This window comes from Lemur catta, chromosome 4 (genome assembly GCF_020740605.2).
Source record: "Lemur catta isolate mLemCat1 chromosome 4, mLemCat1.pri, whole genome shotgun sequence".
In the NCBI taxonomy this organism is placed as follows: domain Eukaryota; kingdom Metazoa; phylum Chordata; class Mammalia; order Primates; family Lemuridae; genus Lemur; species Lemur catta.
In genome coordinates this window covers 33501948-33519364 of record NC_059131.1, presented here as the reverse complement: position 1 = coordinate 33519364, position 17417 = coordinate 33501948, and the positions used below count along the sequence as shown (strand labels likewise).

General features: G+C 45.2%; 1 long non-coding RNA gene across 1 annotated transcript; it reads left to right on the top strand.

Moving 5' to 3' along the window:
* Positions 1–11066: 11066 nt before the first annotated feature.
* On the top strand, positions 11067–12061 carry LOC123636432. The gene is made up of 3 exons (XR_006734533.1): positions 11067–11102; positions 11496–11603; positions 12041–12061. It is a non-coding gene; the product is annotated as an uncharacterized LOC123636432 (long non-coding RNA).
* The last annotated feature ends 5356 nt before the right edge of the window (positions 12062–17417 follow it).

Sequence of the window (17417 nt, the reverse complement as noted above, 5' to 3'; positions counted from 1 at the left end):
TTTTGAATTGGATTTCATAGGGGAAAACTTTTTCTCTAGATGTATCTATGGTGTTAGTTGGGTAGGGCACTTTAGCTTTGATTCTGGGTACATGTGATAGTATAGTCTCTGTATGATTTCTTCAGCTGTAAACAATGTCAGTGGTGTCTATGCTTTCCTAATTGTGGCTTAGGCTATAGTTGTTAGGGGAGGCTTTGGTGAGGCCTTGCTGGAGATAGAGGCACAAGATGGGCTAGTCCTTAGGCCTCAGTGGTGGCAGTAGCAAGCCAAGCATGCCTGTCCTTGGGCCTCTAGGTGATGTAAGTGGGCAAAGTGTTAGTAAGTCCAGGCCAGCTGATTCTTGGGCTTCCAGCTGGCTTGCTCAGGTGTCAGCAGTGGCCATGGTGGTCAAGGCAGGTGGGCAGGTCCTCAGGCCCCTGGGCAGCATACATGGTGTGGGAGATTGCAGAAATGGTGGCAGAGCAACCCTCAGATTCCCAGGTGGAATGTATTGGTGTTAGCAGTGGCAGTGATGGGCTGGGCAGCCAGTTCACAGGGCCACAAGTGGCATGTGTGGGTGTGTGCCAGCAGTGATAATGGTAGTGATGCAGGCTGTGTGGGCCCATCCTCAGGCCCCTAGGAGGAGTGCATGGATCCCAATGGTGGTAGATGGGGCAGGGCAATCCCAGGACCCTGGGCAGCATGCTCAGGCACTGAGAGGGGTGGTGCTGAGTAGGGTCTGTTAGGCCTGCATGGGTGCAGACTCTGGTGGGCAGGGCCAGGCAATCCCCAGACCCCTAGGCAGTGTGCTTGGGTGGTGGCAGCAACATCAATGGTGGCCAGGGAAAGCCTGTCCTTGATGCACATGCAAGTGTGCAGTAGCCCTGATGCTGGGGTTCAAAGTTGCTATCAGTGGCAGAGGCCCCAGGCAGACGGCTCTCAGGCTCTGGGGAACATGTGCTTAGGGTCTGTTTGTCCCAAGGGCAGCCTTCCCAGTACACTGCACCACCCATTCCCTGTAGTGCAGGACACTGTGTGTTCTAGGGTGTTGGGATCACACTACTGGCATCACACTACTGCAGTTCTCTGGGTGGATATGGGAGGATATCAGCATGACTCTAGGAATGTGGAGATACAAGGGCTGTTGGGCCCTAGAGCAGATTGCAACCAGGTGTAGGCTGGGCTCTCAAAATGGTGCAGCTGTGCTGCAGCTGCTTGTGTCTCCAGGGGTGTGTGGGACCCAGCCTGAGCTCCCTCTCTGGAGCAATGCCATCACACAGACCCCAGGTAGCTCCCTATACTAGTCTCAGGGACCATGAGGGTCAGGGGGTTCTCCCATAGCTAGGATTGCAGGAACCCACGGTGGGAATGTGGACCACTGGGGATCTCTCACTTACCCTTTCCCAGCACTGGGGATCCTCTCTGGGCTCCCAGCTGATCCCAGCCAGGCTGGCTGTCCGTCCTTCTCCTTCCATGCCTCAGGTATTTCCTATCACTTTGCTACTGAATTCCATTGTTCTCTCTTAGAGGCTCTATTCAAAGTATGATCATCTACTTGCTATTTTGGTTGTTTGTGGAAGGGGCCAGTGCTAGATGTCTCCAGTCAGCCATCTTGAGCCCTATTCCCCTTAATTGCTCTATTGAAACTAAATGAATGTGCAAAGGAAATTGAAATGAACTAGTCAAGCTTTTCCTCCCAGGAGAAAAACAATCTAAAAGCATTGCTCTCATTGAAGTCTCTCTTGGTTGAAGGAAGATAGAAACTGCTTCTGTGAGTTTATGTTCTCTAGCCTTGCTAGTAGCAGTGTGGTCTGTGGACAGCATCATCCTTACTTGGAAGCTTGTTAACAATGGGGAATCTCAGTCTCCACCCCACACCTACTGAAGCAGAGTCTGAATTTTAAAGAGATCCATATGTGCTGCTCTATAGAATACAGAGAAAATAATCTATGGTCTGGAGTTTGGAACTACAAATAAACCCCTAAAGTGAATAACAGCATCTTCAAGTCATCTCTCGTGTAATGAGTCCTTATTGAAACCTATTCATGCCTAGTCCTGAGGTAGGCACTACAGGAAAGAAAAGAGCAGAGGCATGTAGGGTGAGACAGGGCCCACACTGTGGGATTTCACCCCCATCCCTCCCTTCACAAGTTCTAACTGAGGGGTGAGTTCTTGCCTAACTACATGCACTGCAGCACAGCCCCTGGGGTGACACCAGTCACATGGACAGCCCTTGTTTTCAGCAATAACAAGTCATCAAGATTGAGCTAGCAAATCTTCAGGGAAGACAGGCCAGTCCTAACCTCTGTCATAACATTTTTCTTTGGCGATGAAGCATCGCTGGGTTTGTTGAAAGCTCATTCAGTGTTGCTAAAGCTCAAGCACTCAGGCCTCCCCCAGGTCCAGGCAGAGCATTAGGGTGGGGAGTAGGTGGGCAGTTCTTAGCTAATTAGCCTGGAGGCACAGCTGTGCTATTGAAGTCTAAGCTCCCTGCACTGTATCTTGCAAATGGAGTTGTTTTAAAACACTATGCATAAAGCTGTAGACTCTGGATTTAGACTGCCCTGAGTTCATTTCTGGGCTCTGCCATTTGCTGGCTGTGTAACCTTGGGTAAGCCTCAATTTTCAAGCTATTTATAAAGTGACACTTTGCTTCCTGCTTAATTTGGATGAAGTTCAGTTTATCTTTTTTTTCTCTTTTATAGATCGTGCTTTTGGTGTTCTATCTAAAAAATCTTACCCAAGGTATCTTAGTCCACTTGTGTTTTGTGCTGCTGTAACAGAATGTCTGAGACTAGGTAATTTATAAAGAACAGAAATTTATTGTAGTCTGGAGACTGGGAAGTCCAAGATCAAGGTGTCGGCAGGTGTGGTGTCTGGTAAGGGCACAGTCTCTGCTTCTGTGATGGTGCCTTGAATACTGCATCCTCCAGATGGGAGGAACATTGCTCCTCACATGGCAGAAGAGTGGAAGAGCAAAGAGAGAGAGAGCACACTCCTGAAAGCTCTTTTTTAAAGGCATTAAACACACCCATGAGGGCAGAGCCCACATGGCCTAATCACCTTTTAAAGGTCCTACCTGCCAAACCATTACATTGGCAATTAAATTTCAACATGAGTTTTGGAGGCAACAAACATTCAGACCATAGCACAAGGTCACAAAATTTTTCTTCTATGTTTCTTTCTGGACATTGTGTAGGTCTAAGGTCTAAGCTCTAAGGTTTTGTATTTAGGTCTATGATCCATTTTCAGTTTTGAATATGCTACAAGATGAAGTGGGTAGAGGGAGGTTCTTTTTCTCTCTCTCTTTTTCAACTTCCTTCCTTCTTTACTTCCTTCGTTTGTTCCTTCCTCTGTCTTTTTTTTGCATATGAATGTATAATTGTTCTAGTATCATTTATTGAAAAAACCATCCTTTCTGCATTGAATTGCCCCTACATCTTTGTCAAAAATCAATCAACAGTATATTTGTGGATATATTTCTGGACCCTCTATTCTGTCCTATTGATCTATAACATCTGTCCTTTGGACAATACCACATTGTCTTGATTATAGTAGCTTTATAGCAGGCTTTGAAACTGGGCAGTAGATGGCTACCAACCTTCTTCTTATTTATAAAAAGTATTGGCAATTCTAGGTCACTTGTATTTGTATATAAATTTTATAATTAACTTATTAATTACTACAAAGAGAACCCACTGAAATTTTGTGTTGAATCTATAGATAAATTTGGGAAGAACTGACATCTTGACAACATGGAATCTTGTAATCCATGAACACAGTATATTTCTCCATATATTTGTCTTCTTTATTGCATCAATATTATATAGTTTTCAGTGTATAGGTCTTGTACATCTTTTGATAAATTTATTCCTAAGTATTTTTGTAATTCTTGTAAATTAATTTTTTTCAATTTCATTTTCTAATTATTTGCCACAAGTTGATAAAATATAAAATTGATTTTTGTATAATCACCTTGTAACATGTAATCTTGCTAAATTCATCTGTAGTTTTATAGATTCTTTAGAATTCCCTACACAAAAAATTATCATCCATAAATACTTCTGTCTTTCTGATCTTTAAAGCTTTATTTCTTTTTCTTGCCTTAGTCCAATGGCTAGGACCACCAATACCATGCTGCATAGAATGGGTCAGAATGGGCATCTTTTCCTTGTTTCCAACTCTCAGGGAAAGTGTTTAATATTTCATCCATAATGGCAACCTTTATCAGTTTGAGGAAGTCCTTGTTTTTCTTTTCTTTTTTTTTTGCTAGATTGCCGAGAGATTTTTTTTTTAATCATGAATGCATATTAAATGTTTTCAAATACTTTTTATGTATCTATTGAAATGATTTGTGTGGTTTTTTCTCCTTTATTCTGTTAATATAGTGAATTACATTGATTGATTTTTGAATATTAAACTAACCTTGCATTTCTAGGATAAACCTCCCTTGGTCATGATATTTTGTTCTTTTTTATATATTATTGGATTTAATATGCCAATATTTTTTATGGATTTTTCTATCTGTGGTCATCAGGGATATTGGCCTATAATATTCCTTTTTTATAATGTCTCTATCATGTTTTGGTATTAGAGTTTTGCTGGCACCATAAACCAAATTGATACGTATACCCTGTTCTTCTCTATTTTTTAAAAGAGTTTGTGTAAGTTTGATGTTATTTCTTCTTTAAATGTTGGATAAAATTTACTAGTAAAATTACCTGGGCCTAGAATTCAGATTTTCTATTTCATCTTGTGTGCATACTTATGATTTATAGTTTTATGCATTGGCCCATTTTATCTATTTTGTAGAAATTATTGGTATAAAGTTATTTATAATATGCTTATGTTCTCTTCTGTTATCATTTTAATGTCTGTAATATCTGTAGTGATAACTCCTCTTTCATTCCTAATATTGGTAATTTGTGTTCTTCATTTTTCTTGAGAAGTCTAACAAATTCATCAATTTTGGGGTTCTTTATAAAAAACCAATTTTGGAGTTTGTTAATCTTCTTCATTCCTTATCTGTTTCTTATGTTGATTTCTGCTTTTATATTATTTACTTTGGTTTATTTTGGATTTGAGATGGATTTAGAACTTACTTCTTTTCTAATGTAAGAATTCAAAGTCATAAAACTCCCTCTAAGCACTGATTTAGCTCATGTTGTATTTTCACTATCATTAAGTTTTAAATATTTTATAATTTCTCTGTGATTTCTTCTTTCACCCTGGGTTGGTTAGAAGTGTGCTTTATTTTCTAATATTTTGATTTTTGTTAGATATTTTTATCAATTGTTAATTACATTGTGATCAGAGGATATATACTACTATTATTTCAATTCTTTGATTTATTTTAGGACTTGTTTTATAGCCTGGGATATGGTCTTTCTTGGTGACTATGTGAAGTTAGAAAAAATGTGTATCCTTCAGTTATTGGGTATAGTGTTCTACAAATATTAATTAGATTAGGATGTTAATAGAATTGCTCAGATCCTCTATGTCTTGTGTCTTATCAATTGCAGAGAGAGAGTGTTCAGATATCCTACTATAATTGCAAAATTTTCTATTTCTTCTTTTATTCTATCAATTTTTGCTTTACATATCTTGAGGCTCTATTCTTAGGCACATATGCATTTACGATTATCATGTCTTCCTTATTAATTGACCCTGTTTTTTAAAAGTTCATCTCTTCTAGTTGGCATATAGTTGGGGCTTGCTTTTTTTAAGAACAATCTATTCTGATAATTCCTGCCCTTTCGTTGAAATATTGTGTTCATTAACACTTAATGTAAGTATTGATTTGATTGTATTATAATTGTATTTTTTTTGTTGTCCACTCTATTTTTAGTTCCTCTGTTCCCCCTTTTTGCGTTTTTTGAATTGTTTGAATATGGTTTATAATTGTTTTAACTTATTTATTAGATTTTTAGCTATATCACTTTTTTAGCTATACTACTTTTTAAATGGTTGATCTGATGATTACAATAAATGTCCTTAGATTTTCACAGTACATTTAGCTAACATTGTACTTCCTGATATGAAGCGTAGAAACCTTGAAACAGTATAAGTCCATTTACCACTTCCTCACCACCACTGATAGTCCACAGTCATTAGAATCATTGTCCTCCTGTGTGGAATGGGTCATTTTTCTCTGGGTACTTGCAAGATTTTTTCTTTATTATTGGTTTTCAGCAGTTTAATTTTGATGTGCCTAGATGAGGTTTTATTCATAATTATCCTGTTTGGGGTTTACTGTGCTTTTGAATCTATAATTAATGTCTTTCAACAAATTTGAGAATTTTTCAGGAAGTATTTTCTCAGATATACTTTCTGGCTCATTATCTTTGTCTTCTCCATCTGGGACTCTAATTAACTGTGTATTAAACATTTGGATATTGTCCCACATGTCCCTGAAGCTTGTTCGTTTTTTAAAATCTTTTTTTTCTCTTGTCTTCAGATTGGATAATTTCTATTGATAAATCTTCCAGTTCACTCAGTCAGCCATTCATTAGGAAAGTGGATTTATACTCTACCAGGCCTGTTTTCTGTTTAAACTTGAGGTCACAGCTCAGGTTTTAAAGTACAATAGAAGTTCACAATGATACAATTTATTAATACTAACCATGTAATATCATGATTTCAAATACAACATGATTCAAAATCTATCCACAACTTGACTACTCTTTAAAGAAAGGCTGGGATTTCGCAATGAGTTCATAAATTGACTAGGAGCTAGGGATCTGCTAAGGAGAGAGGCACTGGAGCAGAGAGTTTGCAACACACTGTGACCAGCTGCTAAAATCCATGTGTGAACAAAGTGCTAAGGGAGCACAGAGGAGCACATAACTGCCACTACCTCAGGGAGTCAGGAAAAGCCTTCGGAAAGTTGGTATTTTATTAGGCAATTTAGTTAGCAAGGAGAGTCAGGCTTTGCCAAAAAGCAAGAACATTCTAGGTAGAAGGGCTGCCATGGTTTGGGAGGAGGGGGAAAGAGGAAATAGAGTGTAGTGTCCCCCAAAAGGGCAGTGGTCGCAGAGGGGCCAGAAGAGCGTCTGTGCCAGGCTGTCCTGAAGATCAAGCTGAGGAAATGTTCTTTTTGTGTCACATGAAGGGAAGGGGAGCAAGGAGTAGGGCTCCTCCTTTAGCTTGTGAGGAATAAAGCAAGCTCTCTGCCCTCAAGGAGCTCTCAAACTGGCTGTAAAACCAAATGAACCTACATGAAAAAAGAAGAGGCAACACACTCATGGCCATCATTCTAATCCTGGCCACCACCTCCTCTCACCTAGACTGCAGTACCATCTGAATGGGTCTCCCTGCTATTATTACATTTGCTCATTTCCAGTCCCTTTTCCACATTTGCAGCTAATCATCTTCTCAAGACATAGATTAGAATATGTTCATCCATTGTTTAAACCCATTCCACGGCTTCCCACTTAGAATGTTCTGAGTCCACGCCAATGCCCATGGCCTCATGCCCAACCTTACTCTCCCTGTTCACCACACTCAGTCACAACGGTCTGCTGGCTCATCCCAACCAGGCTACATTCTCATGGGCACTGGGGCTTTGTATGCCTGTTGTCTATCTCACTGTTGCCGCTTTCCCTGCAGCTCTTCATGTGGCTGTCCCTTCTCTGCCTTTAGATCTAGCATAACTCTCACCTCCTCGGACAGACCTTCTCTACCTGAGTGTGTCCTGTCACAGTGCCCAATTTACTTCATTCAAAGCATTAACAATTTGTAGACTTTTAATTTATTTGTTTACCTGACTCATGTCTTCCTCCCCAACTGGGATTTAAACCACAGTGGCAAGACCCTTGTCTTGTTCTTCACTAAATCCCTAATGCCTAGTATAGTGCCCAGAACATAGTAGTACTCAATATATCTGAATAAATGGCATGAACTCAATGCTACAGGTGGCATTATCAACTCTGTATATCACAGAGGGGAAGGGGGTGAGGATGAAAGGTCAGAGGAGGGAAGAAAAAGCCCTATTTGAAAGGGGCAGCCCTAGTTGCCACCAGCCTACCTGAAAGACAGCCAGCTCTCCTGTTTCCCAGGCACCCTCTGCCAAACACAATTCAGGGCTGGGGCTTCCACACTCCCTAGAAGGCCACTGTGGATACAAACCCATTCCACCTTCCCCTCTTCTTGCTTCTAAGCCACAGGATGGTCTTGAAGAGCTTGCCTCCTCCATCCACTTTGCCACCCCAACTCCTAGGAGAGGAAAGCTATTCTGTTTTTTGGAGTAAGTTTACTTCTTACTCTGAAGGCAACAAGAATAAGAGAGAAGAAGTCATTCTTGAATAATCCATTGAGTTGGTTTATCTGTTGCTGTTTCTAAAACCAGGATACATTTTTTGAACTCTCCTATCTGAAATTCAGGCCGGGAAACATCACTTAATTAGATAATGCAGACTTAACAAGAGCTGGAAGCCTGGGAGAGTGGCTTCATCCATCCATCCCATGCACTGGCTAGGGGAGATGTAAGCAGAAGCACGTGATGTTGGCGTGCACTTAGTTACTGAGTGAGACATGATGCCCAGAAAGTCTACAGCGTGAACATGCCCCAAGTGGAAATTCTTTCAGTAGTAGTGCATAAACAATCTGGCCCTCTCTTCCCACCATCTCTCTTCCCCTAGTTTGCTCTTTCGTATACGTAGCTGTGGAACAAGAGCATCTGTCCATGGCCGGGTCAGAGTGGGATGTCACCTTCTTGACCCTGTCAGGGAATGTTTGTAGTGTTTTGCTATTTTCTCTGCTGGGTGCACGTGTGATAACAGGATGGAGGCCCATTCTAGTCTGGGGCTTCCTTGGTTTGCAGGGCTCAAGTTAGATGCCAATTCTCTTAGAATATTAAAATATGACCAACTTCCCCATTCTGTTTCCTTCTGCTCTCCATTCTCCTCTCCGAGCAAGCAGTTATCTGAAATCTGTTGGTAAAGGGTTGCTACCTGGAGTGGTGAGTTTCTCTATTTCCGAATGTGTTCTCCCTGCCTCAGGCTCCCCACGTCTTTAGCATAAAGAGCACAGGCCAAGGACGGAACAGGACAGCTGGGTCAGAGGCAGCCAGGACCATCTAGGCAATTTCCCAAGCTTCCTGGCTCTGTGTCTGGTGGGTCTCAGCGCGGTTTAGATGGTGATCTGGGTGCCCCCCAGAGAGCACAGACAGTGGTTCTGCAAGAAGCAGCAGATACCTGGAGACTCTTATGAAACAGGCCAGGAAGTCATCCTCACGTCTCACCCTGGGAAGTAACGACACCGGCAAAATCATCACTGTGTCGATGTCACAGAGGTCTCCTACTGCCCCTAAGCTTCCTTACACAGTAGAAGAGCCCCCTCCATGCCTATCTGCTTCTTGCTCCCCACCTCCCTCCAGGCAAATGATCAAATGATGCCGCCCGAAATTTCACACATTCGTATTCTCACTAGGGAAACTGTTCAAAAAAATTAAGATTTTCCCTTTCCCTATTCGTCCTCTGAGTGGACTGCAGGAGGAGTTGTCTGTAAGAAACTGTGGGGAGATATCTCAGACAGAAAAAAAAATACACTTTAAATTGACAAATCAGTCCAAACCACTAAGGTTATAACTCTTTTTTTTTTTTTTTCTCCCTTTCCAGCAGAACAGTAAAACAGACTCGTTATTGGCAGCCCATTAGTGCTAAGGAGAGGCGGTCTGCAGTATGACATCAACCCACCGCTTGACCCAAATCTAGTATTTCACCAGAGAGCCTTGCGCTGCCGGCTTTCCAACTGTGTAGAGGACGCACATGGGGGAGAGGGAAGAAGGCATAAATAAGATACAGATTGGAGACTTTTTGATGTGTTTAGCACATTTTTGTGACTTCCTTTAATACCACAGCCCTTGCATTCTTCCACCATTAGGAGAACAAAAGACAAGCCTGAGATGGGCTGGAGGGTGGGAAGGCGGGGAGACCCATTCAAAAAAAGTTCCATTCGGATAATTAGCATTTTAATCCAAATGCTTAAAACGGGAGGCAAAAACTGGGAAGAGAAGCATGAATCCCACAGCCCAGTAACTTCAGATATAAAAAGTCCCTTCATTAAATCCGTTGTTTTTTAATTCATAATTGAACTTAAATAAAGAACAACCTATAGGCAGCTGTTTCTAATATCGAGTCCCCACCGCACATGAAAGACGCATTTATTCCTGCAGCAGCCTCCCTAGCCCTGGGTGTTATCAGCTGAACATGTTTTGAACCTACCTAATGCATTTGAGGTAGCTTGGGTTTATTTTTCTTTCAATAAAATAAATGGTTTTGTAATTAAATTTCTGCACTGCCTGTGCTTAATGGTTACATTGACAAGTGCTAATGTATGGCAAGAGAATGAGTTTGAAATGAAACATGCTGTTTTCGAATCTGCAAGCAATTTTGCAGCGGGGCAATGAAACCCCTCATGCCAGCGAAACATTTTCATTAATCTGCTCGCTACGCCCCTGCCCGCTCCTCCGGCTGCCGCGCGAGGACACCTTTTAGCTCCCCTTCGCCCACCCCCACATTGCCTTTTTCTAAACACACACACACACACACACACACACAAATATCATGAAGCGAGCCGTTGTTTGAAACCGTTTTGTGGTCTCTGGCAGGCAGGCTTGTGGAAATTCGCTGACTTTACACCGTGAAATGTTGCAGCTGTCTCTCTCCTCCAAAGGGACTGGCTGCCTCAATGTTTCGATTCCTGGCAGCCGGTCAACAAGAAAATCTGTCCCTCTGTTTTCCTTTTTTTTTTTTTTTAACTTTTCCCCCTTAGTTAAATTTATTTTTGAATAAATCTTCTCATAGAAAATAGAGAACAGCTATTACATATCTAGCCTCGGTCTGTGCAAACCACTTCAGGCCATGGCAAAGCAGGCGGCCTTCCAGCCTCGCGCCTGTCGAAGGTTCGTGGGCGGAAACCCGGGTCGGCGGGATGTGGTCTTCGCTGGCTCTGCCGCCGCCGTGCGCAGCCCGGGCCGGGCCGGCGGCTCCCGCTCAGGCCTGCACAGGCACCGGCGGCGGCCACGGACGCTCGGCTCTGCCCCTTGCCCGAAGGCCTGGGCTGCATCTGGCCGCTAGAGGGATGGAGGCCGCTCTGCAGGCTGCGCGGGCCCTTCAGCTAAGGTCAAGAAGGGGGTCTGAGGCCCACGGGCCGACCGCGGTGTGGGGAGAGGGGCAGCAACCGGGGAGCCTGGGTTCCGGGGCTGCCCACGAGGTGTGCAGCTCAGCACTTTCTCCCCAGGCCGGGGGAGAGGAGCCAGCGGGCCGACCGCATGAATGCTGACTCACCCCCTCCGGCGGGCCAGGATCGCACGCTGTCCTCCCCCGGCTCCGATCTCTTGCTGGTCCCGGACGGTGTTCAGGGGAAGGGCTTGTGTGTGGTCTCGGCCTCCCTGAATTCACTGCAGTGGAAGGTAGAGGAGACAGCTGCTTATGAGATTTCAGGAGCACCAGGCAGGATGTCAGCCCCTCAGAACGCCCCTGCCCGTTTCCTAAGTCCTGAATTGCTTTTAATAGGCGACAGAGCCTTTCGTTTCATAATTAGAGAAGAGGCTTGGACACAAAAGTGGTTGGGAAGGAGCCACTGGGACCGAGAACTCCACTCAGTCATAAATGAAGGGCAAGGTAACTCCATCAAGAGACGGAGAAAGAGAAAGAGCCTGTGTTAAGTGGCACGTGAACAGCAGGCGGGGGAATGTTGGAAGGGGCAGAGGGCAAAGCAGTGGGGGACAAGTGTGGAAGCCAACAGACACCTTCACAGGGGTCCTGTGAAGGAGCAGAGAGCTCCAGGATTAGATGACCCGTCATAGGTTAATGCAACAAGCTGAGACTTGGTCTTATCCAGGGGCAGAGAGGAGGAGGAACGGGAGGGCCATGAGGAAGTGAGGCTGGGGGATGCTCTTGTGCACCTTGGCTGAGCCTGGGCTGGGCTCCTGGTGGAACTAGGATATATTACATAAATATAAATATGTGAAACCACTCAGTTTACCACGAAAGCTATGATAGTGATTAACCCCACAAAACAGTGGGACGTTTCATTCATTCATTCGTTCATTCTGCAGATAATGAGTTCTCACCACGTGCTAGCCCTGCTGCGAGGCTCTTTCAGGATATAGGCAGAATAAAGGCAGGGCCTGCCCTCTGAAGGATGAAATAAGTGCTGTGATGAAGACACAAACACAATGCTGCGTGGCTTCAGAAGAGGAAGAAGTGAGCTGTGCTGGCAGGAGTAGGAGAAGGCTTCGTGGAAGAGGTGAGCCTTAAAGCGGTGTAGAATTTCAGAAGTGGAGAATGTTGTTCCAAGGTAGGGAACCATTCTCACATGGAGGTATGACAGCAAAAGTTGTATCTGGAGAATGATGAGTGGTCCGAAATGAATGGAGAATAAGGTTAAGTGCCTATGGGGTGTGTGTGTGTGTGTGTGTGTGTGTGTCTGTGTGTCTGTGTGCGGTGGGGAATGGAATTAAGAGTTAAGATGGGGCCATACTGAGAGCCTTGATCAGCAGGACATAGAGGCCACACTCTACTCTGCAACCACAGATGCCTCTTAAAAACGCAGGAGCCTTGAGGATGCAGTGAGTGGTGATGTGAGCCCACCTGTGTATTCATAATAAACCCTGTGAGCTGTAAAAAAAAAAAAAAAGGCAGGCTGAGAAGAGAAGACATTGGAGGCAGGTAGACCAGAGGCTATTTCAGTAGCCCAGGTCAGAGTGGAGGAGGACTGGCAAGGCTATGCCGGGGACATGCAAATGTCAGAGGCACCGAGTCAGATGTGGGGGGAGGAGGGGAAGTGACATTGAGTGCTCTGCTATTGTCAGGGTGCCCAGGAAGATGACAGTGGCCATGGCAGAGACAGGGAACTCCAAGAGAGAAGTGAGTTTGAGGGAGGGAGAACAGAAAACACTAGTTCCAATTGGATACATTGAGGTGGAGTTCGGGGAAGTGACTGCCAGGAAGGAATGTCCAGGGGACAGTAGAGGGATGGATGGACCAAAACACGTGGAGAGGAGCCAACAGAACAGCAGGTGAGCAGGAAGTGAGCCTGAGGAACGGGGAGGAGAGTGCTGAGAAGGACTGGGACGCGCTTCCCAGGCTTCCAGGGGAAGAGGGTGAGGCTGTTGGGTTGGGCAATGAGGAGGACAATGGTTATCTCTGGGGGAAGGGTCTCAGCGAAGGGGAGGCTGAGTAGGGTGTGAGAAATAGACTGAGGTGGAAAGAGGAGATGTTGGGCATGGCTTTCAAGAAGTTTCAAGTGATGAGTGCAAGGACAATTTTCTTGGGTGATGGGCTCTTGAACAATATTCAAGGAGGAATCGGTGAGGGAGAGATTGAAAAGGCAAGAGAAGGGACTCCAATGGAGCAAGACTGTGGAAGAGGAAGGAGGGGGGAAGGGTAGGCCTTGGAAGGTGGTGGGAGAAGGGGTGAGGGGCAGAGAGCTGTGGAGGGAAAGGCAAGGAGAGGTGGGAGGTCGCTTAGGGACAGAAATGATGAGGGCGTGTGCTGAGCCGGAGGTGGATGAGGGTGATGGGAAGAGCGGGTGGCTTAGAAATCAGAGGCAGGAAGGAAAGGGGCTAGAAAGTCTAGCAGGGCTGGGGAGTAGAGGAGAGAGAAGCACTCCGCCATAGCCCGGCTGCGAGGTCAGGACATGTGCTCCAGCCGTTCTCCAGCCTTGCTCGGTAGCCTGGAAGCAGAGAACATGCTGGTGGGACAACTCTGGCTGTGGCTGGCACCTCGGCCTGAATGGGAAGCCAGAGGCCAAGGACCTTAGGGGCCAACCAGGGAGAATTTTGCAGCAGGGAGCCTTTTTGTTGATACGGGTGACCTTCCTTTCCTTGTCTTGAGCTGACATTTGGAGACCAAATTTGAAAAAGTTTTAAATAAGAAATATCTAATTCTGCCAGCAAGAATTCCTAACTAAGAGTGAGAAAACAAACTCCTGTTGTGGCTTCTCCTCCCCGTCCCGTCTGGTCCAGGCAGATGACTTCGGCTTTTACATCATTGCTCCCATCTGCCGACCTCCGGGACACATTCTGTTGATTTACTAACTTCTTGGGAAGAAGGTGCTATTTAAATAAAGGCAACCTCACTAAGAAAGGAGTTTGAGTCTACAAAATTCTGTAGTCCTTGCCTTCCCATTACAGTGGTAAAACAAAACAAAAACAAACAAATCCAGTTTAGTTGAAACCTCATTGGTCTTTTGACTTGTTCCTGATGTTCAATGGTGTTGTGGAAGTTAAACAGATATTAAACAGATTTTACCCAGTTTAGTTTTGGAAATTAAACACCGTCCAAGGCGTGGTGAGGTCTGCACATGATGGTGGAGAGCCCTGGTGTGGGTTGCAATGGCCCCAAGGGCTTATTCTTTTGTCAGAGGCAGCACCGTAGCTGCTACCAGAGTGGGGAGAGGACTGCACTGGGGGGCCGTCCTCTGAGACCCGCCTTACTGACAGGGGCAGTGATCCCATGGGGTCTGTCCTTCCTGAGTCCCCTTCAGGCACCTCCAAGATCCTCCCCAAAGCGCTAAGGAGACTTTTGAAGCCATTCTTCGTCTCTTATTAACTTTAGCCCCCGGCGCTGTGCCGTTAGCCAGCCAGAGTCGGGGGCAACAGAGGCCAGAGCCCGAGAAAGGCCTCCACGGTGTCAGCAGCCCCCGTGTCTGTCCAGCCTAAGATCCCATGTCTGCTGAGACACTCAGACATGACGTGGGAAGGGGACAATCAGGAGCCTCCACTGCAATCTCGGAAGGCAAAGCATGGACTGAACAGCCAGAGAAACAGCTGTCACCATGTATCCTAACACACCTGTGAGCTCTGTGTATTTTCCTTTGGGGCCACATCTAGGAAGAATGAATTCATAATTTGATATCCCACTGTCTTAAGTGGACACATCCTTCTCTCCCAAGCTTCCAAAGGAGCCACTTTACCTTTACTGACTTGAATTTGATGACCAACCAAAGACAGAAAAAAGTAAATAATTACGATTTGGAATCTCTGATATACTAAACCCTTTACTAACTATTCATCTTTGCTAAATTGTTTCACAGACTATATATCATTTAAGCAGTGTTATCTCCATTTTACAGATGAGGAGTTGGGCCTTAATATCTAGATTGAAGCCTAAGCCTGTTCTCCCCGTTTTGTTTTGCCTAGTCTGTAATGCCATCACGTGCTGCCCTGTAGCTACCTCTGTCTTTCCAAGTTAAAGAACTGATGCTCCTAGTTGGTATCTGTGGAGAAGAGGGCTAGACATCTAAACATGCTGGCTGGAAACCAATAAGTCTTTCATGCAATATGCTCATCACTGTAGGAAGGAAGCGGAAAGAGAGATCCCATCTGCAAGGACACAGCTACCTGCTTTGAAATACACAGAAAAACATGTCCACTTGCCTTTCACTGGTCTTCCTTGCAGCCAAGCCCCAGAGGCACGGGTTGTCATTTCCAGATGCAGAGCAAACATCAGAAAGCAACTCTAAGGACCCGGTGAGCTCCAGGGGGCCCCTGGCTTAGCACCATCCTGTCCCAGTGAGTCCCAAAGCAGCCTTCTTCAGTGGTGGGAATGTGACAGGGGAGGAAGGCATTGTTAGGTCCCCCAGCTGACTGTCCCTCACTTTGCTTCCTGGACGTCTCTGCTTGAGCCTGGAGGAAAATGGGAGCAGTCTGTGATCAGAAGCAAAGTAGCTCAGCACATTGAGGCAGCTCACGCTTTCCATAGCAGAACTGATGCAGCATCATAATTCATCCTGCCCTTGGCTCTGAGCCCTCGTTAAGACTTCCAGGGAGGAAGCTTCCCAGAGGGAGGAAGGGAGGACGGAGGGAAGCTTGGACAATTCCCACAGTGAGAAGGTATGGGCCTGGGATTGGGGAGGGCGGAGCCTGAAGGTTGGTTGCTGAGACGGGCAGGGAAGGCTGGGTGCTTTGGGGCCAAAATGCTGTTATGAGAAATTTCTCAATGACTGTAAGTCCCAAAGGAGGCACATGAACACTGCCTGGTGCCAGCCATGCTTGCATGGGGCTCCTGTTCAGGTGGAAATGTGTCGGGAGTGAGTGAGGAGAGGGAGAAGGGACGGAGTGGCTACTGAAGGTGACTGATGGCCTTGGAACAGCAATCGGGTTCCTGTGGGATTGGGTTTTACTGGAATGTGATACAAAGATGAGTGACTTTCAGGTGAGAAAGAATCTTAGTTCCTGGTTTCTAGAACACGGCTTTTTCCTGGTTCGTGGAGAGTTTCATTTGTATTCTCCACCCGCAGACCTTTGCTCATGACACTTCTTTCTTTCCATGTGTCCAAATCCTACTAGGCCAGCTCAGGCTTCACCGTCTCCGTGAAGTCATCTCTGACAGTCTAACTTGAAGTCTCCCTTCTCTAACCTGCTGACCTGCCGTAGGCAGAGGTGATGTTAGTCTGAGATTCTCCAACAGAGATGTGTGTTGAGGAGGAACATTTGTCTGCTCAGAGCCTTGATGTTACTCAAAAATTCTAGGGGAACAAATTGATAAGATTTACTACATTAAAACATTTTATGGAGTAAAATGAAAAATTGGCAAGAATGTTTAAATTAAAGCTGAGACTTCAAAGAAATTTCATGAGAGCAGAGGGCCACTTAGGGCTATACCCAACTGGATACCTGCTTGCTCTCCTCTCCACGGGGGAGCTTTGGCAGACGAGTTTGGGGAGCAGGCAATGTGAAATCAGGAGACATAGGAGGCTGGGCAATGGGGAGTTGAGGGCTTACTAAGAGCAAATGGAAATGATTTTATTAAACTGCAGTTTAAAAATAACAACAGCACATACTATTTATCACACATTTCCTACATGACAGGCACTGTACTATTGCATCACACATGTTATTTCAATCAACCCTCACAAAAAGTTAATGAAGTAAATACCGCTCCCTCTTGATCTCCCTCTGAGATCAAGCCATGGTGAGGTAATGTAATCTCCCCAAGTCAAAGAGCTAACAAGTTCAAGGTCCAGGATATGATCCCAGGTCTAGCGGACTCTTGGCTACTCTGCCATGCCGCTGAGGATATATTAAGGAAGAAACATGCAGCACAACTCATCATAGGCACTCCCCACAGTTTTGTGATTCTTATGTTGGCCCCAAATGTTGACCTCCATGGTTGCGGGTCCAGCTCAGATGGAGAGGTCAGTTTGTCCTAGTGCTTTCTCCCCACCTGGGGTTCCTGGGCCAGGTGTGTGGGGACCTCACCTCTAAACCAGCATCTGGAAGGTCTCACAGGGCCCCAGCCTAATTTATCTAACTAGAAAAAAAGTGGTGGATTTGGTCCATCCATATACAAGCTTGGGAATCACCAAGTCAATTTAAATGTCCATAAGCAAGAGATGGGGATCAGATTAGTGGGCAGCCAGAGGCATGGCTGGTTGTTCATCTTGCTCCACATAAGGAAAACTCAGGGTGAGAAATCAAGGCCGCCACT